Here is a 27,938-nt window from a genome sequence, read left to right on the forward strand (position 1 = left end):
TAATTCTATTTGTAGTTTTTTAAGGAACCTCCATACTGTTCTCTATAGTGGCTGAACCAATTCACATTCCCACCAGCAGTGCAAGAGTGTTCCCTTCTCTCCACACCCTCTCCAGCATTTATTGTTTCTAGATTTTTTGATGATGGCCATTCTGACTGATGTGAGATGATATCTCATTGTAGTTTTGATTTGCATTTCTCTAATGATTAATGATGTTGAGCATTCTTTCATGTGTTTGTTGGCAGCCAAAGCAATCTTGAGAACGAAAAATGGAGCTGGAGGAATCAGGCTCCCTGACTTCAGACTATACTACAAAGCTACAGTAATCAAGACAGTATGGTACTGGCACAAAAACAGAAAGATAGATCAATGGAACAGGATAGAAAGCCCAGAGATAAACCCACGCACATATGGACACCTTTTCTTTGATAAAGGTTGCAGGAATGTACAGTGGAGAAAGGACAGCCTCTTCAATAAGTGGTTATTAAGATCATATTATATCTGCTATTCTGTATTCTACAGAGTTCTCTTTACCTCATCAATCTCTCAGTTCCAAGCCCCTGTTATATTTACAGTCTTTTCTTTTAAACTTCCCCTGTTCAAATGAACATGTGGTGCCTCTCTCCTGACCGGACCCAGGCTTATCCAGCAATAGAAAGCACTGTTTTCCAATTCTTTGTGTATCTTAGGATAAATATCCCTACTAACAATTAGCTACACTGATGTAATTTTTTTAAAAATCAGAAAAAGTTGTTTTAACAGATATATATTTTATTTATGTAATCCTCTAAAGCTTTCAGAACCACATGAAAAACCGAAGAAAAACAAGTAAGGATGTTTTCTCATTTAATATTATTCATCTGTAGGAAAAAGAAATCCAGTTAAAAATATGAAAAATGTGAAGCCAGAACTTTCATGAAGAAAATACTTGCCTAGTTTATATATAGCAGAGAAATAAAAGAAATAAGTCAATTTTACAAACCACTAGAAATGGAATAAAAAAGAAATGGCCTCATCTAATGAATGAACTTCAGATAATATTTTCATTACTTATTCTGTCTTGTTAATATGAGTAAAAAATATAAATAAACATTTATATAATAGCACAGATTCAAATCAAACAGCATAGAGCAAGAAAAAAGGGAAAAAGAATATGTTTTCACACCTTATTAAGTGGGCTGACGTGAACAACTGCCAGCAAACAACTTTATAAGAAACTTAAATTATGAAAAAGTTTGATCATTTTTATACTTTATCTAATTATCTAAAAACAATCTTCTCATTCAATATAAAACATGCACAGAACCTAGCAAATTAATAAATGTCTTTCTCCAAGACTCTTACATGTAGATAATAATAATATCAACAAAAAAGATCTCTCCTAACGAACTATCAGAAAGAGAAGTTAAGAAAATAATCCCATTTACAACCACATGAAAAAGAATAGGAATAAATTTAACCAAGGAGGTGAAAGACTGTACACTGAAAACTATATGACATTGATGAAAAATTGAAGAAGACACAATAAATGAAAAGATATTCTGTGCTCCTGGATTGGAAGAATTAAGATTGTTAAAATTTCCATACTACTAGTGATTTCTGTAAATGCAATCCTTATCAAAATCCCAATGGTATTTTTCATAGAAATAGAAGTAAACAATCCTAAAATTTGTATGGAACCACAAAAGACCCCACATAGTCAAAGCATTCTTGAGAAAGAAGAACAAAGCTGGAGACATCACACTCCTTGATTTCAAACTATACTATAAAGCTATAGTAATCGAAACAGTATGGTACTGAACTAAAAACAGATACATTGGTCAATGAAGCAGAAGGGAGAGCCCAGAAATAAACCTTTGCATAACTGGTCAATTTATTTATGACAAAGGAGCCAATAGTATATGATGGAAGTAGGACAGTTTGTTCAAAAAATGGTTTTGGGAAAACTGGACAGCCACATACAAAAGAATGAAACCAGACTACTATTTTACACCATACACAAAAATTAACTAAAAGCGGATTAAAGACTTGAATGAAAGACCTAAAACCATACAATTCCTAGAAGAAAACATAGGCAGTAAGCTCCCTGGCATTGGTTTTGATGATATTTTTTTTGAATCTGACTCCAAAAGCAAAGGAAACAAGAGCAAAAAATAAACAAGTAGGGCTACATCAAACTAAAAAGCTTCTGCACAGCAAAGGAAACTCAACAAAATTAAAAGGCAACCTACTGAATGTGAGAAAATATTTGCAAATGATATGCCTCTGATAAGGGGCTTAATATACAAAATATATAAAGAACTCATACAACTCAATATCCAAAAAAACCCCCCAAAACCAAAACCAAAATTCAGAAACAAAAAACCAAGCAACCCAATTAAAAAATGTGCAGTGGACATGAGTAGGCACTTTTCCAAAGAAAATATGCAGACTGCCAATAGGCACATGCAAAGATGTTCAACAGCACTAATCATCAGGGAAATGCAAATGGAAATCATGATATCACCTCACACTTGTCAGAATGATTATAAAACGACAACAAATAACAAGTGTTGGTGAGGATATGGAAAAAAAGGTGATGCACTGTAGATGGAAATGTAAATTTGGTGGAAAACAGAGGTTCCTTAAAAAATTAAAAATAGAAGTACATACAATCCAGCAGTTCCACTTCTGGGTATTCATCCGAAGAAGAAAAAACACTAACTCAAAAAGATATATGCACCCTTATGTTCATTGTAGCAGTATTTATGATGGCCAAGAAATAGAAACAACCTAAAGGTCCTCTGATGGATGAACAGGTAAAGAAAATGTGGTATGTACACACACCATACATACACACGAATATTATTCAGCCATAAAAAGGAAGGAAATCTTGCCACTTGCAACAACGTGGAGGCACCCTGATGGCATTATGCTAAGTGAAATAAGTGAGAAAAAGACATATAATATGATCTCACTTTTATGTGGAATAACAACAAAACTCCAAGTTTATAGATACAGAGAACAGATTGGTGGTTGTCGGAGGCAGGAGGTGGAGGGGTGGGCAAAATGGGTGAAGGGGGTCAAAAGGCACAAACTTCCAGCTATGAAATAAATAAGCATGGGGATATAATGTATGGTATGGTGACTGTAGTTAATAATAGTGTACGGCATATCTGAAAGTCGCGAAGAGAGACCTTAAAAGTCCTCACCTCAAAAAAAAAAAAAAAAGTCCTCATTTCAAGAAAAAAAATTTTTGTTAAGGAGGTGGTGTTAACTTACCATAGTGACTATTTCACAGTACATACAAATATCAAATCATTATGTTGTACACCCAAAACTAACATAATGTTATGTGTCACTTATACCTCAATAAAATATTAACACATTAAAAAAGCCCACCTTCGTTTCTACCCACCTACCCTGTACCACCCCTCAAATCCCAAACTGCAACTCTCTGGAACAGACAGCAAGAATATGCAGATTAATTAAGGTACCACTGCATGAAAAATCCTGGACATGCAAGCCATGGTCCAAGATTATTGAGATATGTAAAACTTAGCAAGAAACTATTTCTTTATCTAAAGGAACACTATACATGAAGCAAAGAAAAAGCACTGGTTAGACATTAGGACCAGGCAGTGTCATAAAATCCAAAAATGAAACAAAACAAAAATACCAATCAATCAAACAAACCCCAAAACAGCCCTTAATAACTTCCAGCTTTTAAAAGTTTAAAACAAAAGAAAATGAATGAATTTCTCATGTGTTTCAAGGATAAATAGGCTCTTCCTGTCTCTAGTTTAAACAAACTCTTCAGTTGAAGGTTCTGACTCTACAGTTTTGGAAAGTATGACTGCCTGACAGGCAAAATACAGGATGAAAATAAAGATAATAGTAATTTGGTAACAAATTATAAACTCCAACTGGCCACCAGCACTTCAAAGTAAACATTAGTTAGAGTTAGTGGGGTCTGTGGTCACAGTGTTACAGAGAAGTACTATCTTCTGTTTTTAAAGTATGAGTAGCTAGAACCTTATCAATAAAGAAAAACAAACGGTAGGGACTTCCCTGGTGGCACAGTGGATAAGAATCTGCCTACCAATTCAGGGGACATGGGCTCGATCCCTGATCTGGGAAGATCCCACATGCCATGGAGCAACTAAGCCTGTGCTCCACAAATACTGAGCCTGCACTCTAGAGCCCGTGTGCCACAACTACTGAGCCCACGTGCCACAACTACTGAAGCCCACGCGCCTAGAGCCCGTGCTCTGCAACAAGAGAAGCCACTGCAATGAGAAGCCCACGCACCACAACAAAGAGTAGCTCCTGCTCACCGCAACTAGAGAAAGACCGCGCGCAGCAACGAAGACCCAACACAGCCAAAAAAATAAATAAAATTTAAAAAAAAGAAAAAACAGAAACGGTACTACTGAGAAAAAGCAGAGTGACTAAAGAAACACAACTAATGAGTTATTTCTCTTAATCTCATTCATTTTTCCAAAAAGCACATTCAAATCAGCATTTCGTATTAACACAATAACGGATCATCTAACTTTAGCTATTATATATTCTCTTCTCCTAACATCACCACTATGAAAATAAATATGGAAAATTTTCATTTCTCTGCAAACTGCGATAGGTAACAAAGTGTAATGTTACTTAACTTTAAAGATACACACAAAAGATAAGCAATTTTCCATGACCTTACACATGAATTTGGATAAAATCTCACCGTAATCTCTTTGCTGGTAGAATGGCCTATCTATGAATACATATTTTGACATAAATTATTTTCTGTTTCTCAGTTTTGTGTCTCATATTTCAGAGGAGAAAAATGAAGAGTGCATTTTCTAGAAATGTGAACACTAAGCAGCAGACAGGAATGACAGTTTAATATTGTAGGTATTACTGGTCTTTGGCTCAAAAACTCTGACCCTGAAAATCCCGTGTCAAGATGCTCTTCAGGGGTTTCCCTGGTGGCACAGTGGTTAAGAAACCGCCTGCCAACGCAGGGGACATGGGTTCAAGCCCTGGTCCGGGAAGATCCCACATGCTGCGGAGCAACTAAGCCCATGAGCCACAACTACTGAGCCTGCGCTCTAGAGCCCGCGAGCCACAACTACTGAGCCCTCGTGCCACAACTACTGAAGCCCGTGCGCCTAGAGCCCGTGCTCCACAACAAGAGAAGCCACCGCAATGAGAAGCCTGTGCACCACAATGAAGAGTAGCCCTCGCTTGCCGCAACCAGAGAAAGCACAAGCACAGCAACAAAGACCCAATGCAGCCAAAAATAAATAAAATAAATAAATTTATAAAAAAAAAAAGATGCTCTTCAATAATCCCGCAGTTGGGTGGAGCCCCTTTATATCAAGGGGTCAGAAGAGACACTGGAATGTCTATCTGACCATATGAGGAATTTGAAAAAGAAAACACTATCTTCAGCTGAAGTAGTAGTAAGGTCGAAAGGAAAAAGGACTGACTAACTAAAGCTGTAATCCTAATAATTTCCACAATTTTAACCAAAACACAGAGTTTTAAATTCAATTCTTAAAGGATTAGTACTTTGATCTATGATTAAAATTTAATGAAGACTCCACAGCCAGTTTTTGCTGATTGTAAAAAAAATTTAAAAATCTAATTTCACGATAACAAACTCCATGAGCACTGTCAAAATTTGTTCTTTTATTTCAAATATCCATTTGAGAAAAATTTCAAATAAATAAACATAAATCAGTAATCAACTTGTTTTACATTTTTTGACACGGAGATGATTTTATGTTATTTAAAATGGAATTTAACCTGTATTAAATTCAATTTTCCACTTCAATCAAGACTTCTATAGAAAAATACTGCATGTTTGTTCTTCCTATAAAATACAGCAATTATCTACCTTATTTATTATTTCCCCAAAGCAAAATCAGCCCAATCTCAACACACCACTGGAATTTAGGAGAAAGTTAATACAGGCACATTTGCAGTTAAGGATAGCACATATGTTTTATCTTGCCTTCTAAGGCTGCTGGACTACAGATGCCAAGGACGCAATGCTGAAGAGGATTATCGGGCTCAACATAAACACATACCACAATCAATTAATTATGTCTGCTATGAACACAGGCAGCATACACACGTGACATATTTCACCATCCCTCCTACGGAAGCTGTTGGTTAAGAACACATTTTAGTGGTCAGACAGCCCTGGGTTCAAATCCTGACCTCTCCACATATTAGGTGTATGACCTTAGACAGATTACTAGCTTCCCTGGCTCTAAAATGGGAATAATAATCCTTAAATTCGTCAGAGCTAAGTTACAATGAACATGAAGACTTAAATACAACCTGGCATGCAGTAATTACTTTAAAATAGCTACTATTAGTAATGTTATAGGAGTTTGAGTCTTTCAGGGCTCATTAGTGACCGATCACTGAATGTGATCTTGAAAGGCAGGTCCCTGACCAAATCTGCTGCTGTGGTGAGTGAGCTCTCACTCAGCAAGTCACTGGATTTACGGCACCAGCCAGCTGTGGCTGCATCTGCTGAGCAGAGGCACCGGCAGCTCACGCAGGGCACACAGACACAACTCCAGGAAGCAACCAAGGGCCAGGGCCATCCTCTCATACTCCCCAAACCAACGCTACAGGTCTGAGGTCTGTCCACGCAATACAGAAATGTGCCATTTACTCAGAATGAGGTTTAGGAAAATAATGGTTACAAAAATAGAACCTTTTTACTCTTCCTGGGACCACTCACCTACCTACCAAGTATGGGATAGGAACTGGTAATCACACTCTTCTAAGAATTTCAGAGTCTTAATCTAGGCCTACTCAACACCAGCTGCAGTGAAAGAAAACAGACTTCAACCAACATGAAATCTACTTTAATGACAAAGAATATATATATATATATATATATATATATAAAAAATGAAGAAAAGACCTTAAAAATTTTAAAGCTAGATAGAAAATGCTTATGATATATAACCAGGAGAATGAACAATATCACTAAAAGGAAACTAGATCCTTTTATTATAAAAAGTAGTTTTCAACAGCTAAAAACAGTATCAAATATTACAATATTGCTTGAAATTCTGACTCCATGATTATGATTTCTAATTAATAGGGTTGGCTACTACTCCAGGTCTTATTACAGTATATGATTTTACTGAGCCTGAGTGAATCTGATTGGAAAGCAATGAAAATGGAAGGACACAGGATTTAAAGAGTCAGCAGACCTTGGTTCACTACTTATTTTAACCTTTTAACCCAGAACTTCCTTAAACTCCTGGATGCTCATCTCTCCATCTGCAGAATACTCATAAGACTATTTCCCTCTTTAGTTTGCTGTGCGCATCAAACTAGACTCTTCTACTTCAAAGTATTATACAAACACTAAAATGCTGTCCCACCAGGTGACTATTGCTAGAGAAGCCACACCTTACCATGGGTGTATGAAACAGACTTGGATTACTGGGAACAGGAGAGAAGCTGGGAGGGCAGTGCCGTGGGCACACCACACAAGAATAAGTCTGCTCTCATTACTGGGCACAACTGCCAAGCTCCCTGAGGGCGAGACCATGCCCACACAGGCCCTGCGGATAACAGGCTACTGACTGCACGGAAATCTCACCTTTTTTTTAAAATTCTGGAGATAGTTTCCTTTAATTTGGTTCTATAAATCTGGGTGGAGGGACCGAGCATGAAGATGGACAAACACATGAAATGAAATATCATGGACAAAGAACGCCCAAGAAGAAACAAATCTGGATACTAATCATAGGCCCCACCCATTTTTAAAAATCCAACTCACTCACATGATTAGTAAAGATATAAATAAATAACAAAATAACATATGAGCACAGTTATGTTTAGGTGTCAAGAGTGATATGTATAGACATGAGGCCAGATGGGAAGATGTCTTCTATTCCTCCATCTTCAGAAATACAAGAAGCTGTTTACAGCCATTGAAAAAAGGCTAAATAACTACAGTTCACAGAGCCAACACTCAAGCATTCATTGCCGGTTATAATGCTATTTGGGGAAGAAGCGGAGATTGAGTTTCCTCACTTTTAAAATATGAAACGCCTGACGGTTCTTCTTAAAGTATTAACAAGTGCTAAGTGCTTTGAATGTATCAATTTATTTAATTCTCATAATAATCTTTAGAGACTGGTACTATTATTGTCCCTACTTTTTAGAAGAGGAAACCATGCCACAGAGAAGTTATAAAACTTGCCCAAGATCACACACCTCATGAGGGGAAAAGCCAAGACCTGAATCTAGGCAGTCTGCAACCTTGAATTAATATATACTCTACCATCTAATAAAATAAACAATTAAGCAGAATATATACTTGTCTCAAAAAGCATCTCCTAAAGGCCTACTATTGCTACATGTATGATAACAAAACCTTTAAACACACTAGATTTAAACAGAAGTCCATGGGTCATCTCCATTTATTACTTAATTAATCATGTCATCACATTTATTTGACTCAGGTGCTTGTGGGATTGGACGTAAAAAGGAAGCAAGGGCCTAGGAGAGTAACTACCACTATCAAAAATAATATTGCTCATCTGGGAAATATCTAACTAATCTATTCCAGTCTTCATAAACAGGATTGATCCTAACCAGTCTCCCTTGTATTCCCAGTCCCTGTACCCTGGCCTCGTAGGGATCCAACAGTCCCTTATGTTGCCCCTTGTCTATCCAAAGGCTCCAATCAACTATCTCCTGCTCTGCCATCACCAACAACAGAATTTTGCAGCCCAGAAACACTTTTCTTCTTCATCAAGTCCTCTTTATGTTGGTTCCAGTGGATGAAGTCGACTAGACGTTAAGGGGGAAGAGGAATATCTGACTAACTAAAGCACATTAAATTCATCTCCAACTGGTAGTATGAGAAGAGATAATTAGGGCAAAGAGCTTTCCTACTGTCCCTTGAACAAATCACAGTGCCCATTCTCAGGGCTGGGGGAATTCAGGGGTGGCAAGCAAGGCACACAATGTAAGGAGGCATCATTGTCAAGTGCCAATACTACCTGCACGCCTCTGAGAGTGAGTGCGTCCTTACATGTTGCGCCCTCCTAGGTGCCTCACTTTACTTATTCTAAAGACCTTGCACCATTCTGCCTGCAAGTCAAAACGGTTAAGATGGTCCCAGTGGACAGGAAGGAAAAACTTTAGCTGCTCTCTGGTCACTGCCTAAGGAGAAGCGACTGGTTCTACCTTCCCTTCTAATTTTCCAATGATTTCTAATTTAGTTTCTGGCTAAAATCTAAGCTCTTGTTTGGTGGCTGACCAACTTTCCTAAACAAAAAAGAAACACTAGTGAGTGAGAAAGCCTCTGGCCCCAGGGCCTCAAAATCTATTAGGTATCAGTTAGCTCTTCCAGGGTTACGGCAATCAGCTGCCTGAGTGCTACAGTCACAAGAGCCCCGTAGGGGACCAGGGTGCCGGCCTGCCCATATCTGCTCCAACATCACCACTCTGTCCACTGACTTTTATACTGGATCAGAGAATAAACCAGTAGCTACCTTACCATCTGAAAAACAGCAACAACAAAAAACAAAAACAGCTTTCTTCTGCTCCCACTTTACCCACTACCTATCCTTCATTTCTTGTCCCTTTTCATTTTCTTACCTCCCACTCTACTGAGCCCGTTCCTGTCAGGCTCTTACCCCCATACTCCACCGAACCCCTTCATCAAGGTCACCAACCACCTTCATGGCACTAAATCTAGAGTCAGTTACCCCCCCTCCTCCCAATACACTTTCTGCTTTTGGCTGCTAGGACACGGCGCTCTCCTGGTTCTCCTCTGTCTTCACTGGTGTCCCTTCTCAAGCTCCTCTTCCCTATGCTTTCCTACTGTCTGAGTGTCCCAAATCTGTCCTTGGTCCTCTACTCTTTCTACCCATATTCACACCCTGGGTGATCTCATTCAACTTACCACAACGTGAAATGCCATACACTTGACAATTCCCACATTCACATTTTTAGCTCACTTCAGCCTCACATCCAGATGCCAACTCAACATTGGCACTTGGACGTCCAGTAGGCAACTTGAACTCAACACGCCTCAGAAGGAACTCTTGATCTTACCTCCCTAATCTGTTGCACCCACACTCTTTCACCTCAGTTCAAACCACCCAGAATGCAGCCTTTTAGGTGCTTAGGCCAAAAGGCCTCCAGTTAATCTTGACTCCCCTCTCTCACTACCCAGCATCCAGTCTGTCAGGAAATCCTGCTGGCTCCACCTCTACCCACCCTGCCATACATACTCTCCTCTGAGTTACTCCAATAGCCTCCTGACGAGTCTCACTGCTTCCACCCCCGCTTCCTCCACCTCCAAATCTCCCATTCCCAACACAGAAGCCAGAAAAGAAGAGAAATATAACAGAGACAGGAACTTAAGTACGTAAATGACAAGACATAATGAAGTACAGTTGACCCTGGAACAGCATGAGTTTGACTGTGTGGGCCCATTTATATGCAGATTCTTTTTCAATAAGTACTACAGTACTACACGATCCACGGCTGGTTGAACTTGTGGATGCAGAACTACGGATACAGAGGGCCAACTATGGGACTTCAACATCCTCAAATTTTGGTATCTGAGGCGTGCCCTGGAACCCCACGGGTACTGAGGGATGATACTCACACCTATATCCTGACTCCAACAGTTATAAGTGCAGGCTGCTAACAGGTATGTTGATAGGAAACTCGAATACTACAAGGGGCACTGTTGTCTAGGACACAGTTTTTTAAGTCAGGGGACAACTCTTTTTCAAGTTCTGCATTAAGTACGCTTTCCCTTAATTTACATAATAGTTTCATTCCTGGGAAACTAATTGTATTTTAAGACAATGCAAAAGTGCTTTGTGTATGTGTTTAAAAAGTTAAGCCCAGTTGTGGACTTTCACTGGTAAAGCACAGTGGGCCATTCTTAAGTTTTTTGTGTGGGACTGACCTGTGCATGATAGGATGCCTGGCCTCTCTGTCACCCATTCACTAACTGCTGGTAGTACCTCTTCAATCACTGTAGCAACCAGTGATTGAATGTCCTCACAAATGGCATCGCAAATGTCCCAAACACTCTTGGTAGAGGAATCTCTCCTGCTTAGAAACACTAAGCAGGAAATAAGTCTACAATCCTATAGCATCTGCTGATTCATGGTTTGATCAAAAGAAGTGTGAGCAACATACTGAAAAGCACCAAGTGCCATCCATCTCGAGGAAGGGATTAAAATTTATTCAAGAATATCCTAATATATCCATCGGTTCTCAGCCCAGATAGTCCCCTTGTCCTAACACGTTGGTGAGCTTGGCTTTCTTGTGAGGTGGCGGTGGGATTATAATGGCTGGCAACTACACATGACACATAACTTGAAACCTTGGGAATTTGCTACTATGTAAATCCATTTTGCGGTATGGGGAAGTACCAGTGTGCAGGGAAGAACACTGGGCTGATTGGGAATCAAACGATCTGGGTTGTAATTCAGGCTCTGCAAACAAAGAGATGTATTTACCTATTTGATCGACCTTTACCTACGGGCTAGGCAGCACTGGGACCACAGAGAAGAACAGAGAATTTTTACCCTAGAGAAAGAAGTCTAGAGGGAGCAGATCAGTCCCCAAATGCATCTTCCTTTCTTCAGCCTCAAATGTGAATCTTCAAAGTACCTTCCAAGTAAAAAATAAAATTAAGGTTTTATGTATGTGCTTGCAAGATGCCATGGTGCTTCCCAGGGAAAATACGAAACGACGCTGGCATGATGGTGCCAGAACTAAGGTAAAGTCACCCATGTGACATTATTTTGCTTTTCACGTGAGGATATAAATATAACATTACTATATGAAATTACTACTTGGTTAATAGTAAAAACCACTATTTATATTTCTGCTTTTTGATCGATATAGTGAAAAGATAGAGAGTATACATTCAAATGATCCTTGAAAGCAAAATGGGATAGAAACAGCAGTTAATACCAGCCTGTTTTCCTGAAAGCATTACTATTTGTTGTATCAAAAATGTACAATCTTTAATCATTTCATCCGTCACACAATTCCCATTCTGACAAGGCAAAATTTGCAAAGAATCTGCACAGTAAAATTGTCCAGTGGCTGGAGCAGCTAACAGGAGAAAATGTTAAAGTGAAAGGAATATTAAATCAATGGCCTGGAAACAGTATAGCTTTGAATGTTATCTATTCATACCTAGTTTTTAAAGTGAGAATATTTTAAAGTAGCAATATCCTTTTGAAGAATAAAGATATGTTAAATATTTAATTTCTTGAGACTATAAAGAAATTATCAAGAATAAAAAGTGTGAATAAATTTTCTCCTTACAGAAATATCTGAAGTTACTCCAAACCATCAATATTTCTACTTATCCTTCAACTAGAACTTTGTTTACTTATAAATAATTTTGATCCTTTCAATTACCATAAAGCCCAGAGCCCCTAAAAGAAAAGCTTGTTTCTATCAAACTAGAATAAGAATCCTGTTTTTTTTTTTAACATCTTTATTGGGGTATAATTGCTTTACAATGGTGTGTTAGTTTCTGCTTTATAACAAAGTGAATCAGTTAAGAATCCTGTTTTTTAAAATCAGCCATCTCCTTCCCATCTATATTCATATTCACACCAAGATGTACTTGTTTATCTCCAAACACATCATGCTCCTTATGTGCCTTTCTAGATTTTGCATATGCTATTTCCCAGGCTATTTTAGAAGGCCTTCTGCTGCCTCCCTAAAGACCTACTCACTTTTAAATACTCAGCTCAAATGATCTCCACAAGCATCTCTCCTTAACCTCTGCAGTTACATTACTTCCCCATGTGCTCCCATAGCACCTCCTTCATTCCACTGGTGTGTAATTTATAACATGACCATAACCATTCACCACCTGTCTGTCTATCTCCCAGTAGACTGTAAGCCAAAAGACTGGGCAGTACCATGTCTAAAAGAATTGCTAATGAAATGAACAGCTATGGAAAATTATGGTGAAAGGCTCTTATCCTTCTGCAAAAGATCCAAACCTTAAGGTCTACTACTTCCTCCAGATTTGTGTTATTTATTTATTTTGCATATTGATTATTTATTTATTTGGCTGCGTTGGTCTTAGTTGTGGCACACGGGATCTTTTGCTGCAGCTCCTGGGCTTCTCTCTAGTTGTGGTGGGCGGGCTCCAGTACGCTCCGGCTCAGTAGTTGCGGCATGAGGGCTTAGTTGCCCCATGGCATGTGGGATCTTAGCTCCCCAACGAGGGATCGAACCCTAGTCCCCTGCATTGGAAGGCGGATTCTTAACCACTAACCACCAGGGAAGTCCCCAGATTTGTGTTATTTATAAATTAGTATAAGAAAATCAAATTTGGTATGTATATTATGTATATTATCAATTTTCAAGGTTGAGCTAACAGATTTTTTCCCAAGGGAAGAAATACATCTCTACAATTGATGTCCAAAACAAGTGCTTTTGATTCACACAACGTCTATTAAATGCATATTAACATTCATACTTAACAGATATTTACCAAAAAAAAAATTCCCCTATTTAGATTATGATTCATCCAAAAAATAGGAAGCACAAAAGAAAAAAAAAGCATACCACAGAGAGCTTATAGGGAAAGTAGGTGTGGTTACTGAACACAATTCATGCCTTTCAATGTCAAAAAGTGCTTAATTGAACAATATAGACTAAACCTCCACTGTAAACTGTGGAACCATGTGTGCAGTTAGTTATGATTGCCACCTACAATGTCCGGTCAAAAGAAACAGAAAGGAAGTATGAGAGGTAAGTGCATACGCAGCAGAAACATCTATACACAAAACTTATCCATCAGTGCCACTAAGGTAATTTGCACAGATGGCGAGGGGATTTAACAGGTATCCAATTTCCAGACATATACTCCATGCTTTATGAGATCACAATTTCATTTCATCTTTATAGCCACCCTGTGAGATAGCTATTGTTAACCTCAATTTAATGATTTAATGATTTCTGATAAGCTCAGAAAGAAAAATGTGACCTCACTTGTCCCATGTCCCCCGTCTCACTCAATGGACAATGGCCTGAGTCCTCTGAGCCTGCACCACAAATCAGGCACTAGGGATACAAGTATACCCAGGGTGACCACTCATCCGGGTCTGCCTGGAACAGCAATGGTTTACATTGTTATCACAGCATAATTACCAACAGTACCATGTTTCACTCTCCAAAGTGTCTGGTTTGAACAATTATATAGTCTCCTTAAGTATAAAAGAGTGAAAGTCTACTTACATAAAAATATATCTAGCCTGTGTCTGAAACAAGACTGAAGCATTTGGGAAAAATGACACTATTTTAATAAAAACGATGACAGCTATCATTCATTGAATTTTTTATATACAAAATCCTTTACATATATAATTTATTCTTACCCAACATTCAAGTGAGAAAACTGCATTTTAGAGAATTCAAGGTCACACAGTTAACAATGGGTTAAGCTGACTGGTACCCAGATTGATGAATACTGATGATATGTGGCAATTTCTGAAACTACAGACACACACAGCTCTTTGGGACATCCTGGAAGGAAGGGATAAGGATGAAGTGAGGGGCCAGGAAGGCTACCAAGGGTGTCTTTCTTGCAAAGTGAGTCTCTTTCCTCTAACTCCTTGGTCTTTAGTGGAACCACTAAGTGGGGTTGTGTGCGCGTGTTTGAAATAGAAACCACTTTTAAAAGAAGCAGGTTTAACACTGGGCAAAAGTGAAGACCATAAACAGAGGCAAGTCAGACAGATGAAGGGATGCTCACTTGACACAGGACTCTAGACTGAGCAAGATCACGGGGAGATTTTCATAAGTTTTGAAACTGGAGGTTCAGGATAAGTTTCCCTAAATTTCTAAGAAGCAAGTACACCCCAGCTGAAATGTAAAAGAGAGGAAGAGTGAAAGAGACGGAGTGTATAAGTTCAGCTGTTGATAAAACATGGCATTACTTGGCAGTAAAAACTTTGTTTTTCCCATCTGATGTGAACCTTTTTTACTTGGTGAGACTATATGTTCCTTAAAAGCAGAAACCATGAACTCCATCCTCTTCTGTAACTTTCACAAAATCCACTTTAGATAACTGCCTTTGCAAAATTAGAAAGAGGGTTATAACATTATTACTACCTTAGTAGATCTGAAAAACAAAAAATGATTTTGTATATTCTCCCTATTGCATTCAGGTAGGCGTAGGCACTGCCTCAATTTACTGGGATAGAAACCAGGTCATAGAGAATGACTCTACTAAAACGATAGTCACCGGTGCAATCAGGAGGAGATGCGATCACAGTCTCACGTAATTACATACTAAACTCATTTTTACAAACTCAGACACATGGAAGAATGCAAACCAGCAATAAATATTCACTGAACTCTGACTAATTCAATGTGTAATCTGATCATCATATCTGCCTTTAAGATTATTCTGGCAATTAAAGGAGTCAACCTTCAAAGAATCCTGTGTAACACACACACACACACACACACACACACACACACACACACACGGCTACAAATTAAAAAAAAACATAAATACATGTTCTTTGTACACGAAGATACCCAAGAAACTGTTAACAATCGTTACCTTTGATTAATGAAAGGTAAACAAATCCATTAGCATTACTGAAAAAAACAAGGTCACCATTAAGAGCCATATTCAGGAAAAACAGCACAAGTAAATTAAACAAAATAATACATAAGACTTGAGAGGCACAGTATCTCTGTGAAAGAGGAGACGGGATAGAAGGGAGATTGGTTATTTCCTAAAAATTCCTTAAATTTCCTGCTCAGATATAATCATTGTAAACAAAACAGTGGAGTCAATGGGGAAGTGGAGCAGAGATAAATAATAAATCAAAATATCTGGAATTAAAATAAATGTCCTAGTTCTCTCATTTAATCTATAAAGACTTTAACTTTGATTCAATGTCATTGGCAATCAATATTTGAACATTTAAGCTGCTGTGACACTTGATATAATAGGCACAGGGAAAGGGCTAAGATTTAAACCTAGGGACACACTGCTCTTTATCATTCCCAGGGATGCTGGACCCTACCCTTCCAGGGAACACGATCCCAGATACACAGGTATATACCACAGTCTAATATGAATGGTAGCCTGGAAATGCAGTCTGTTCAACCCTGCCCAGAGACTGATGATCTTGATTCATTACTTGACTCTGTGTATAGTCCATCTCAATAAATATATCTTTATGGTAATTTTTTTTCAATAAGGCATATGATGAAATCTTAGACATTTGGTCAATCTTAGATTAAAAAAATCTTTCAAATTTCTGAATACAAACACATTTGTTTTAGAGAAACTGTAATAATAATGTAATATTAATAATAATTATTATTTTCCTATAATTCTACCACTTGGAGATAATCATCAACACTTTTGTATATTACCTCCTTGTTTATTTTCTGCATAATTACAGTTAAAAAATACAAGATTATAATTTATATTACGTCCTTATGCTGTCACTTTTTAGATTACTATCATTTTTCCATTCATTAAATAGTAAAAAATAAAACTATCTACAGATAAAGAAGTAGGTAGACAGACAGACAGATTCCATTATTGGCTACAGAGTACTAGTCTACCTTCTAGGTGCATTATATGAGCATTTTGATCTTTCTTACTTCTCCCACTGCCAACATTACGAATTACATGTGTCTGTTACATTTTATTGTAAAATTAAAAATTACATTTTATTATGTTACTGTTTACAGGTCACTCATATATATGTCATGTTTTTTTAATCTTTAATAATGTGATATACTAAATATATTAAAATTAAACAAATCTTTAGATCTACATCTGTTCGTATTCTTTTTTTTTTTTTTTTTTTCCTGCAGTACGCTGGCCTCTCACTGTTGTGGCCTCCCCCGTTGCGGAGCACAGGCTCCGGACGCACAGGCTCAGCAGCCATGGCTCACGGGCCCAGCCGCTCCGCGGCATGTGGGATCTTCCTGGACCGAGGCACGAACCCGTGTCCCCTGCATCGGCAGGCGGACTCTCAACCACTGCGCCACCAGGGAAGCCCCATGTTTGTATTCTTTTTTAAACTAGTAGGAACTACTAACTAATTTTTATTTTTATTTGATACTGCAGTATAGTTGATTAGCAATGTTGTGTTAGTAGCAGGTGTACAGCGAAGTGATTCAGTTATACATATACATGTATCTGTTCTTTTTCAAATTCTTTTCCCATTTAGGTTATTACAGAATATTGAGCAGAGGTCCCTGTACTATACAGCAGGTCCTTGTTGGTTACCTATTTTAAATGTAGCAGTGTATACATGTCAATCCCAGACTCCAAAGAAGACATACAGATGGCCAAGAGGCGCAAGAAAAGATGCTCAACAACGCTAATTATTAGGGAAATGCAAATCAAAACTACAGTGAGATATCACTTCACACGAGTCAGAATGGCCATCATCAAAAAGTCTACAAACAGTAAATGCTGGAGAGGGTGTGGAGAAAAGGGAACCCTCCTACACTGTTGGTGGGAATGTAAATTTGTACAACCACTATGGAGAACTGTATGGAGGTTCCTTAAAAAACTAAAAACAGAGCTACAAACTAATTTTTTAAATTGGGTGTTATTTTCTTACTGATCTTAAGTAGTTCTTTACATATGGGTATTAACTTTAGTTATATATATGATAATATATATATACATTATATAGAATACTTTTTGTGATTTGACATATGCAAATTTCAATTATTTTATTTTTAATGTAATTACATATATGAATCATTCCTTTTTAAATCTTTGCATCTGTATTTTAGTTTAACTTTCCCTAAACCCAAAATCAGATATTTATGAACATTCTCTTCTAGTATGTTTATTACATTTTTATATTTATAATTTTTAATCAATAAAACATTCTTCTCGGCTTTCTATTCTGTTTCAAGTATTTGTCTACTTTATCAACATCATATTATTATTATTTTTTACAGTTGGAGAATATAGCCAATATTTTATAATAGCTTTAAATGGAGTATAATCTATAAAAAAAATGAATCACTATACTGTACATCTGAAACTAACATAATATTCTAAATCAACTATACTTCAATAAAAAAATTCTGTCTCTGACTTCTGATAACTTGACTATAATGCATCTTTCTGTGGATTTCTCTGGGATTATTTTATTTGGGATCCTTTTTCTGTGTGAATTTTTGAATTTTATTTATTTTTTTATACAGCAGGTTCTTATTAGTTATCCATTTTATACATTAGTGTATATGTGTCAATCCCAATCTCCCATTTTAATTACTATCTTTATATAAATATGTTTTGGTTCTTATCTTATAAATACGAAATTCAGAATCACTGACCTGTGAAAATTTCCTGCTGAGATTTTGATTATATTAAACTTACAAATCAATATAAAGAGATCAAAAATAATTAATGAATTGTCTTCCATACTGAGTCTCTGCACCCTGAGAGAAAAGTTTAATGGTTTTCTTCCTAAATACCATTCGCATTTCTCACGAAGTTTAATCCTCAGCATACTTTTTGTTGCTACTATGAATGGGCTCCTTTTTTCTCACATTTTGGAACTAGTTATTATTACTATATACATCATGATATTTCCATTATTTACAATGGAACTTTACTACATTCTATTATTTTTAGTTCAGCGTCTTTGTGATTTTTTTCATTATCTACAAAGAATTTTATCCTCCTTTCCAATAGTTCTTTCTCTTACTCCTTTTTCTTTTCTTAATACACTAACTAGATATTTCAAAGCTACGTTAGATTGTAATGATGACAGCTGGTATGTTGCTAACTCTAACAGGAGATAAAATTTTTGTGTTTCACCATTATTAGTATTTAGGCTATTAATAGCTGGATCCCGATTTTGTTTATAAAATTATAGATACTTCCTACAAAATAGAAAGAGTAAATATCTCGAAACTGTGAGATAATGGGTGATTTTATTTTCCTTCACATTTTCACAGTTATCTAGGATTTCTAAATCTACCTTTCTATATTTTAGAATTCAAATTTTATTGATTTATGCTTTTAAAAACATCATCCATTTGATTAAGTTTCTCAAACATATGTGGAAAAGATCTACAAAAGTATTATTAGTTTTCAATTACAGATAACTACAGTTAGATCCCATAACTGCTAATTTTGTATATATTTGTAAAATCAGACTAGCCACAAACACTTCCAATTTATTTTCCAAGTTTCCTAAAATGAATGGACACACACATCCTTAACTCACTATTTCTCTTAATGTTCCTTGCTTCAGGAGAACATTTTTAACTCCAAATAATCTTGGTTAGCAATCAGTATCTTGCAGAAGGCAAGAGAGAAGCAAACCCTAAAAAGTTTTCTCTTTAGAAATAACATTGTACTGTTCCTTGTAAAAGACAGAAAATCTAAAGATAATTTCTGGATACAAATTTCTCAAGGTAAACTTATTCTGCTAACAAAAAAGATACTTCATCCTTTTTATTAAAATACATTCATGCTTATTAAGACTATAGTACGAGATGCCATAAAATAAAATATTAACAATTTGATATAGGAAATTCATAACATTCCCAGAGTTCCATGAAAACCAGATTCTAATACTGTTAATATTAAGACTGGGATGTTAATAAATGTTTGTGGCAATCTCTTCAAGTCTTCATCAAATCCTGTTTCTTTCATATTTCGTTAAGTAACCACTATACTGAACCTGTCTTACCATCTGAAATAGTTTGAGATACATTATCAAAAAAATATATCAACTTCCAATATAAGCAGCTAAATTTTTCATTTTTACTCTACCAGGGAAGTTTCATAGCGCTAAAAAAATGCAAACTGCTACCCATTTTCTAAAAACAGAAATGAAATAATTAGGTCACAATAGATGGCTTCTTTCTTAGAGAGAGAAAAAAAGATGATGATGAATGCAACTGGAATGTTTATTGTCACTGAAATTCTTCAGGCCTGGATTCCAAGTACATGTCTTGATGCAGGTTACTATGACAACTTAAATTACAGAAAATATCCCCCCTTCTATCAAGTTGTTTTCTCCACAAGGCCATTTCAAGCCTCCTAAAATCTGTATGCATGGATTACTTATAACAACAAAAAACATCTCTTCACAAGTTTTATTCAGAAATGCCCCCATCTAAACCCTTAAAACCAAGAACAAGCGTATAAAAATAAATTCCATTAAATCTACACGGGACAGAAAACCTAACCTGAAAATACACGTACAAAGCTTAAAATATAAAATGTTGAGAGTACTCTGAAACTACTCCCCATTATCAGAAGCACAGGGTGTATTACCACCATATGCTTCATTACAGAAACTATGGGAAATCACTTGCAAGGCAGTTGTTAAAGAAGATTATAGAACTAAGCCTTGTTTACCATTATTTTCCCCTCACTAATGCTTTTTCCAGGAAAGTACCAGAAAAGGAGGGTGGGAGAATATTGCAGTCCTATTTAGAACAGAAAGAGAAACAAATAAGCAATCTGTAAAATCTAAACTTGTTTTACCTAATCTGTCTTTTACACAAAACATGGGCTTTATGGTTTGCTCTCACACAGCTTCAATTTTATAAACCTAACAAAAATGCCTTGTGATAACAGTGTGAATTATTCTCTATCCTCATTCTCTAAGAGAAGAATGGCTTGGGAATAATTGCATCACTATGGAGAAATGTGATTTAGTACAGATATTCTGATTTTAAGACAGTAAAAATTTAAAGTAGCTCCTTAAAAAAAAAAAAGGTAGTTTTACAATGTAGCAATACTAAGAATTTTCAATGCTGGTTTTGCTGCTCATCAAAGTTAACATAACTAAAAATTAAATGCTTCCTTTTGAAAAGGCTTAGGGAACTCATATACCCTGTTGGTATGAGTAAACTGGCTCAGTATCCAGAACAGGCAAAAAAGTTTTGTAAGTTCAAACAAAGCTTTATTTAAAAAAGAAAAACAGAGCAGTATGCTAAATGCTAAAGGAGTCTCTTTGCTGTTGAAGTCAAGAATCAGACTGTTACCGAGCATTTGAGAATAGCAAAAAATGAAAACTCCTCAGCAGTAAACTCACAACTCTCTCCTCACAACGCAACTCACATACCTCTCTCCTACCTGTATTAGTAAATAAGTACTAGTGTTCCAAGAGAAACAAAATAACTGAAGTGTTCAAAGCTAAATCTAAAATTTCAGTGACTATCCAATCATGGAGGAGAACTTTGGTCAATGGAGCTACAGAATACATTTTTTCCTTATGCTTTTCTTCTTTTGACTGTATTACAGATAGCAGGGCTCAACTAGGATTTTTCAGCTCTCACATGGATGTAATGAAATCACCTTATTAGAATCAGACTATCTTTTATTCTCAACACTTGGAGACTTTTAGTCACGGTTTTCCCTAATGCCCGAGCAACGTAGCAGAGTCCACAGGAGAACTGAACCAGTGAGGATATGAACTTGTGTTTTTAGGAATCTGCTCCTTCCACAGAGTCTAGCAATTACTAGAAGGCTCTAAGGGGAAATTAATTTATGTGAGACCTTCAAAATTCATCATCTGGGCAAAAATGCAAGCACATAACTTTTGCAAGTGAGGGACTAAGGAATTTATGTGACAGCACACTAGTTGGTGCCCTTAAAGAGTTTATTCACCTGTAAAATGTGAACAGTTTATTCATAAGTCATTCACTTACTACAAACAAGGTCAAATTATTTCCCCTCCTGAGACCAGTAAGTCACTTTAATGTTCAAGAGACAAGAGACTATACACATCAAGCATACAAAAAGCAAGTGGAGAATAAGTTAGTTGTATATTCCCTCCTCAAGGGATTTTGTGCCCCCTTTATTTAATGAAGCCTATTACTGACACTGTTAGAGATGGAAGTTCAAACTACAGGATATATTTCAGACTTACCAAGACCTTCTAACCTTTCACTGTTAGACATACTCCACTGTTTTAAAAGAGGCTGCCGATTTAAAGCATTAGTAGAACAGTGCTCAGGGAGCCCAAGACCGGTGATACACCAGTTTGCAAAATTTTGCCTCAGACGCCAAATTTGAATCTCGAATTTGTAACATAGTGGCAACTACTGCTAACTACACTTTGTACTTATTTAAATAAAGGGTTTATAAATGATGATTCACCAGTGAACACAATCTCTGAAAGTCTCCCAAGACTTTGAAAAGTTTTCTTAAAAAAGTCACTGTAAGTGATACACTTCTAGGATGTATGCAAGGAGTACAGATTTCCAGACTCACCTTGCCGTGCTGGAGTCCCCAAGTGGGAGCAGTGTGAGGTAGTCTTGAGGAAGGGTAGAGCACCAGACAGGTATTCTAGGAGGAGCTACACAGGCACCTGAAAAGGTACACAGTGTCCTTACAGTCCTGGCTAATTTTTATCTTAGAAATGCTACATCACCCCATTTTAACTTCTAATCAAAGAGCAAAATACACAAGCTTTTAGCTTCAAATGGTTTTTCCAAAACAATTTTTTCTCCCCTCTTGGGCCCTCTCCGCTAGTCATTTGAATTGCAGTACTTGTGGGGTAGATTTGTTTGGTTTGGTTTGAATTAGTATTTTTGTGCCTTTGAAAAAGGAATTTTAGTTGTTTCTTTAAAAGGTTGTTTGATGGGCCCATGGTGTTCTAGGAAAGACTTTGTGCCTTCTTCTTCTCCTGACCAAAGTTCCCTGCAATACCACAATAATTTCTTGAAAGCAGTTTAGCAGTCAGACGTTTGGAAAATTGCCTAAAGCCAGGGCCTAAAAATGAAGTTGAAGTTGAAGAGAACTCAGGTTTTCAGTCTTAAAAAATAAAAACAAAAACATGCCGCATTCTTCCTTGGTGAGTACAACTGACAACCATTGGCTAACCTAAGAAAGAGGGTAACTTGGCACCAGTTCTTTTGACCATTCTATGGCATGATACTGTGAGAATGTGAAACTCTGCCATGACATTAGTTATAAAGAAAGCCAAAGAAAGAAATCTTGGCCACAAGACAGGAATTGACGCAATTCTTATGTCTGCCACATTCAGACTATGCCCTTAATGCAGATGTTTCTGCATTTATTTATAGAAAGGTTTACTTTAGTAACAAGACCATCCTCCATTAACCATATTTTTTTAATATACCAAGACACTGAACTACTTTTATTATGAATAGGAAACACCACCCCCAAAAGTGAACAATCCTTAAGTTCTTAGCTATGAAATAATATGAAATATCAAATTAGAAATAGTGTAAGGGGATTTCCCTGGTGGTGCAGTGGTTAAGACTCCATGCTCCCAATGCAGGGGGCCTGGGTTTGATTCCCGGTCAGGGAACTAGATCCCACATGCATGCCACAACTAAGGAGCCTGCGAGCCACAACTAAGACCCGGCACAACCAAATAAATAAATATTAAAAACAAAAATAGTGTAAGGAGAAAGAACTGGTGGACCCCAAATGTGATGCAAGCTATCAGAAAACATATACATTGGTTGGATTCTTCTCTCACCATGGTGTGTCAGCTTGGATTTTTCTCCCTCTTTCTTAACTCTATAGTTCTTCCAGGCTACTTTGTAGCAATCTGAGTCTTAAAGCATCACCTTCCACTGGAACCCAAAGGTCTAGGAGGAGCTTCAAGCTGTGACAAGACTCCCAATGGATTCATCTGAGGTTAACCCAACCTGGACCCTGGAGTCTCCTCAAATGTCCATTGATGAAAATTCCCAGGCAATTCCAGTTGCCTCTCAACCTATGCCTGAAGTGTTAATAAAGAACCTCTGTAACTTGACGCTCAACCCTAGTATCAAGTTGTCATTCATTCTACCAGAATGTCCACCTCAACCAACTGGGTGGTTACTTGGTGAAAACATACCCTATAGGAGAGTGGTGAGGACTGTGTTAACTGATCAGAGAGATAAGATGGAGGGGCTGATCCAATCTATTAAAAAAACGCTATGGCAAAGGAGTTCCTTGGTCTGACTCTCAAAGAGAACCACAGCAGAATGACACTGAGACTCGATCAAGAGAGCAAAGATTTAGATGTAGCTGTCGTTTTTGCCGGTTTCGTAGAGATCCTTCTGAGGATAATTTTTTTTAATTAATTAATTAGTTAATTATTTATTTATTTTTGGCTGCATTGGCTCTTTGTTGATGTGAGTGGGCTTGCTCTAGTTGTGGCAAGCGGGGGCTACTCTTCGTTGCGGTGCGCGGGCTTCTCATTGAGGTGGCTTCTCTTGTTGCGGAGCATGAGCTCTAGGCACGCAGGCTTCAGTAGTTATGGTACGCGGGCTCAGCAGTTGTGGCTTGTGGGCTCTAGAGCCCAAGCTCAGTAGTTGTGGCACACGGGCTTAGCTGCTCCGTGGCATGTGGGATCTTCCCAGACCAGGGCTCGAACCCGTGTCCCCTGCATTGGCAGGCGGGTTCTTAACCACTGTGCCACCAGGGAAGCCCTCTGAGGATAATTATGAGAATTATTACAACAATAAGTATTACAGTAATTATTATGATAGACACAGAGTTGAAGGAGCCATAAACCTTATTCTTGTACTATTTTTTCATGCTGGTAATTTTAGGATCATTATGAAGCAGCTTGGGAAAGACTGTGTACCAGTATTTTGATATCCTATAAGTTCTGTGATGTCTTTTTTTCTTGCATCTCTTTTCTACCTTAATACAGTAACTTATAAGGAATCTATGTAGCTTGCATTTGAATGACTTGAATATACTTTAGTTCCAGTTTGTGAAACAAATTAACTTGTTTGGAAGGAAAGTGAAGAAAACGTTGGGTGACTTGGCCACAGCACTGTTAGAACAGCATGTTGAATTGTAACAAAAATTTTTGATGTGCTGTTTTGAAAAAAAAAAAAAAAGAAAGAAAATATATACATATATACATTTCAAACATAACTGAGGAAGCGGGAAGTCAGTCCAAAGTTTTCCCTTCCAGAGCCGGGTTCTCCCTGCTCAGCTTCTACAGCCCTGGACGGAGACACTGTTTCCAAATCTGGTTACTAGACAAGTACTTCATATAAGTTAATAGTTGTTATAAAAATGCCATTCATTTCCAGATTACTTTTTCCATGGTGTCATAGCTGCAAGTGCATTAGTGCATGCTTCCAAGTTTTAAAACAGAGAGAGTAGCAGTCACATTAAAATATTTTTCTAATGAAAATGAACAGGCTTTAAGCCAACTAGATACCATAGAATTCCTGTTTCATCCTCTTCTATTAGATGGGTTAGAGCCATCTGGCTTCAACTAGACCTACCTCCTAAAGAAGCTAGAAGACAGACACATTTGAAGCTGATGCACCTTTGGTAAAAGAGCCTGTCCACGGACAATTATATCACCCAAAAAGTGAGGAAGGGTCAACTCTGCTGGGAGAGAGGACTGGCAGAGGACTGGGTAGCGAATTCAGAGCCATGTGAGAAGAGGCGAAATAGACTAACCACCCTGATTCCCACCTTGGGCCTAGAAGCTATCTGGAATCCAGTTTGGTTGGCTAAGGGATTCTTATTTATCTAATTCAAAATTTCTTTTCCTATCCATCTTTTCTTCTTTAAAGCCTCACCACTCTTTTAAGTTTTGTTTTCAAGAAAGTTTTTTGGAAATGGGAAGTGGGCACCTGAAAAGTAGTTTCTAGAATTGACATAATCGTTATCTTCTTTTGTCCATAAAATAACGTTATCACTACCAGAGCCAGACATTTAAAGGCCAAGATGATTATGGTGCTTATTCCCTCATATATAATTCAAAATGACACTAACTTACATATATGCTGACATTAAAATCTCTCCTTTTTAGATTTTTATAACTGTAAAATTCTGGATGAGTCGAGGCTCTTTAGGATAGGACAGCATGTGTCCTAGTTCTGCCGGTGGCCTAGGAATGTGGGAAATGCCACACCCGACAGGAAGGACTCAGTCCTCAGGACTCAGCTCTGATAAACCTCTCCTCACCTCTCTAGTCCCCAGTGAGGTCTCAGTCGTCTCCCCACCAATTACTGCAACCATCCTAACTATTCAACCCATCGTCCACCCTTTAGCCAGACCACTTTAAAAAAGCAAACAAAAAAAGAACAAATCCTATCATTCTAGTGTTTTTAAAAGCCTCCACCAAAGAAGTTCAAACTTCTTTTGTTTGGCCCGTAACTGCAGTGACAATATTTTCCTCACTGCAAATACAGACGTAAGATCTGGCAACTGTGAGAGTATTCACAGAGTACTCACAGAGGCGGTAAGAAAGCTGGGATTTAAACTGGGGTGCTCTCAGAGAGCGGACAACGTCCCGGTGCTCTACATGAGCCTCTCTGCATCCTCGCAGAGGATGCCGCTAGCTCATTTCCAGACACCCTCCCGAAGCCACCACATGACATGCCCAGCCTCACCCATGGCTCAGCCCCTCGGCCTCTAGCCCTCCTTCATGCTGGTGTCCCGTGCCGAGGCCCCACCAACTCACCCTCCAAGAGACTACCCAAAAGTCTCCCAGCCCCTGGAACCTTCCCTCATCCAAACTGATCATTCCAGGTGCTCCCAAGTGGCTGGCTAACACTACTCACTGGCACGGCTTCCTAAATCCTTACAGCCTGATGAGGTAGGCAGGCTGTAATAAGGGAAGATCGGGAAAGAAAACTCAATAGCAAGGTTAAAAAACTGGTCCAAGGTCATACAGCTAATAAGGAGGGGAGCCAGGAGTTGAACTTAGGCAAACGGACTTCAGAGCCCATGACCTTCAACAACCGACCTCACCATCTCCACTATGTATCTCTACTGTCATATTTAGCACAGATTATAACAAACTGTTGGCTCTGCTTGAGGGCAGAGACCTTTTGCACTGATATTGCCTAGCACATCAGAGGTGCTCAGTAAATGTCAACTGAGGGCTCGATGAATTCAGAGGGTTTTACAGAATGGTAACAGGTTGTTGAGAGGTGCTGAGCTTATCATCAGTGAAAGCCCTGCCTAGCTAAACGATTTCTTTTACCTAGATGTAATTCTATGACTACATCTCTGAAAAATAGGTATTATATAAGCAATTGAAACGGACCAATAATCAACTTATACCAACATGTGCAATTTGGGAAAAAAGGGATAAAAATTGGAAACCTCTACATTCCAATAATTATATTATTTTTGTTAAAGTTAAAATTAAGGTTATTTAAACATCCACTGGACACTTGTAAATATGTGTAAGGATCAGACATTCTCCTACTTTGGTAGCCAGCCTCCAAGATAATCCCCAAATATCCCTGCCTCCTGGTCTTCATATCCCTGTGTATTCTCCTCCCACATGAGTGGAGTTAACTTGTAGAGCCAGTAGGATATTGTGGAAATGATGTGTGACTTCCAGACTAGGTCATAAAAGACTATGCAGCTTCCATGTTGCTCTCTTTGATCACTTATTCATGTTATACTGACATTCAAGCAGCCCTACAGAGAAATCCACGTGGTAAGGAACAGAGAGGCCTCCTGCCAATAACCAGTTCAAATTTGCCAGGCTTGTGAGCAAACCACCTTGGGAGTGGATCTTCTAGCCCCAGTGAAGACTTCCTGTGGACTACTTACAATACGGGAGGAAATCTGGGCTGCAACCTTATGAAAGATCCTGAGCCAGAGCTGCCCACCTAGGACATTCCTGGATTTCTAATCCAGAGAAACAAGGTGAGATAAAAACCGTTTATTGTTTGTAAGTCCCTAAGTTCAGGGCAGCTTGTTTGCAGCTATAGATAACTAATATTTCTACTATCACCCACACAGCCTTTATTTAAATTAGTCTATAAGAATGCAAACAGAAGCTGTTGACGTAAATGAACACAATATCAGCTTATTGCAACTCCTATACACTGAGCACAAGTAAAACAGAATGACTAAGAACAACTCAAGAGCAAAGTAAAGTCCAGTTTCAAGAGGTGTTGCCTTTTTTTCTTTCTTTTTTTTTTCATCAGTAAAG

General features: G+C 37.8%; 1 protein-coding gene across 3 annotated transcripts in view; it reads right to left on the minus strand.

The window, feature by feature from the left end:
* Positions 1 to 27,938, minus strand: part of RASSF8 (Ras association domain family member 8) — a 129,936-nt gene that overhangs the window by 65,106 nt on the left and 36,892 nt on the right. Inside the window, exon 1 of one of the 3 annotated variants that reach the window (XM_060305882.2) lies at positions 22,265 to 22,349. The exons of the other annotated variants lie outside the window; for them this stretch is intronic. The gene's annotated coding sequence lies outside the window, so the exon portion shown is untranslated. Of the gene's footprint in view, positions 1 to 22,264; positions 22,350 to 27,938 lie in introns of those variants that run through there. 3 annotated transcript variants of the gene reach the window in all.

Source organism: Globicephala melas, chromosome 10, assembly GCF_963455315.2.
Source record: "Globicephala melas chromosome 10, mGloMel1.2, whole genome shotgun sequence".
Lineage (NCBI taxonomy): Eukaryota > Metazoa > Chordata > Mammalia > Artiodactyla > Delphinidae > Globicephala > Globicephala melas.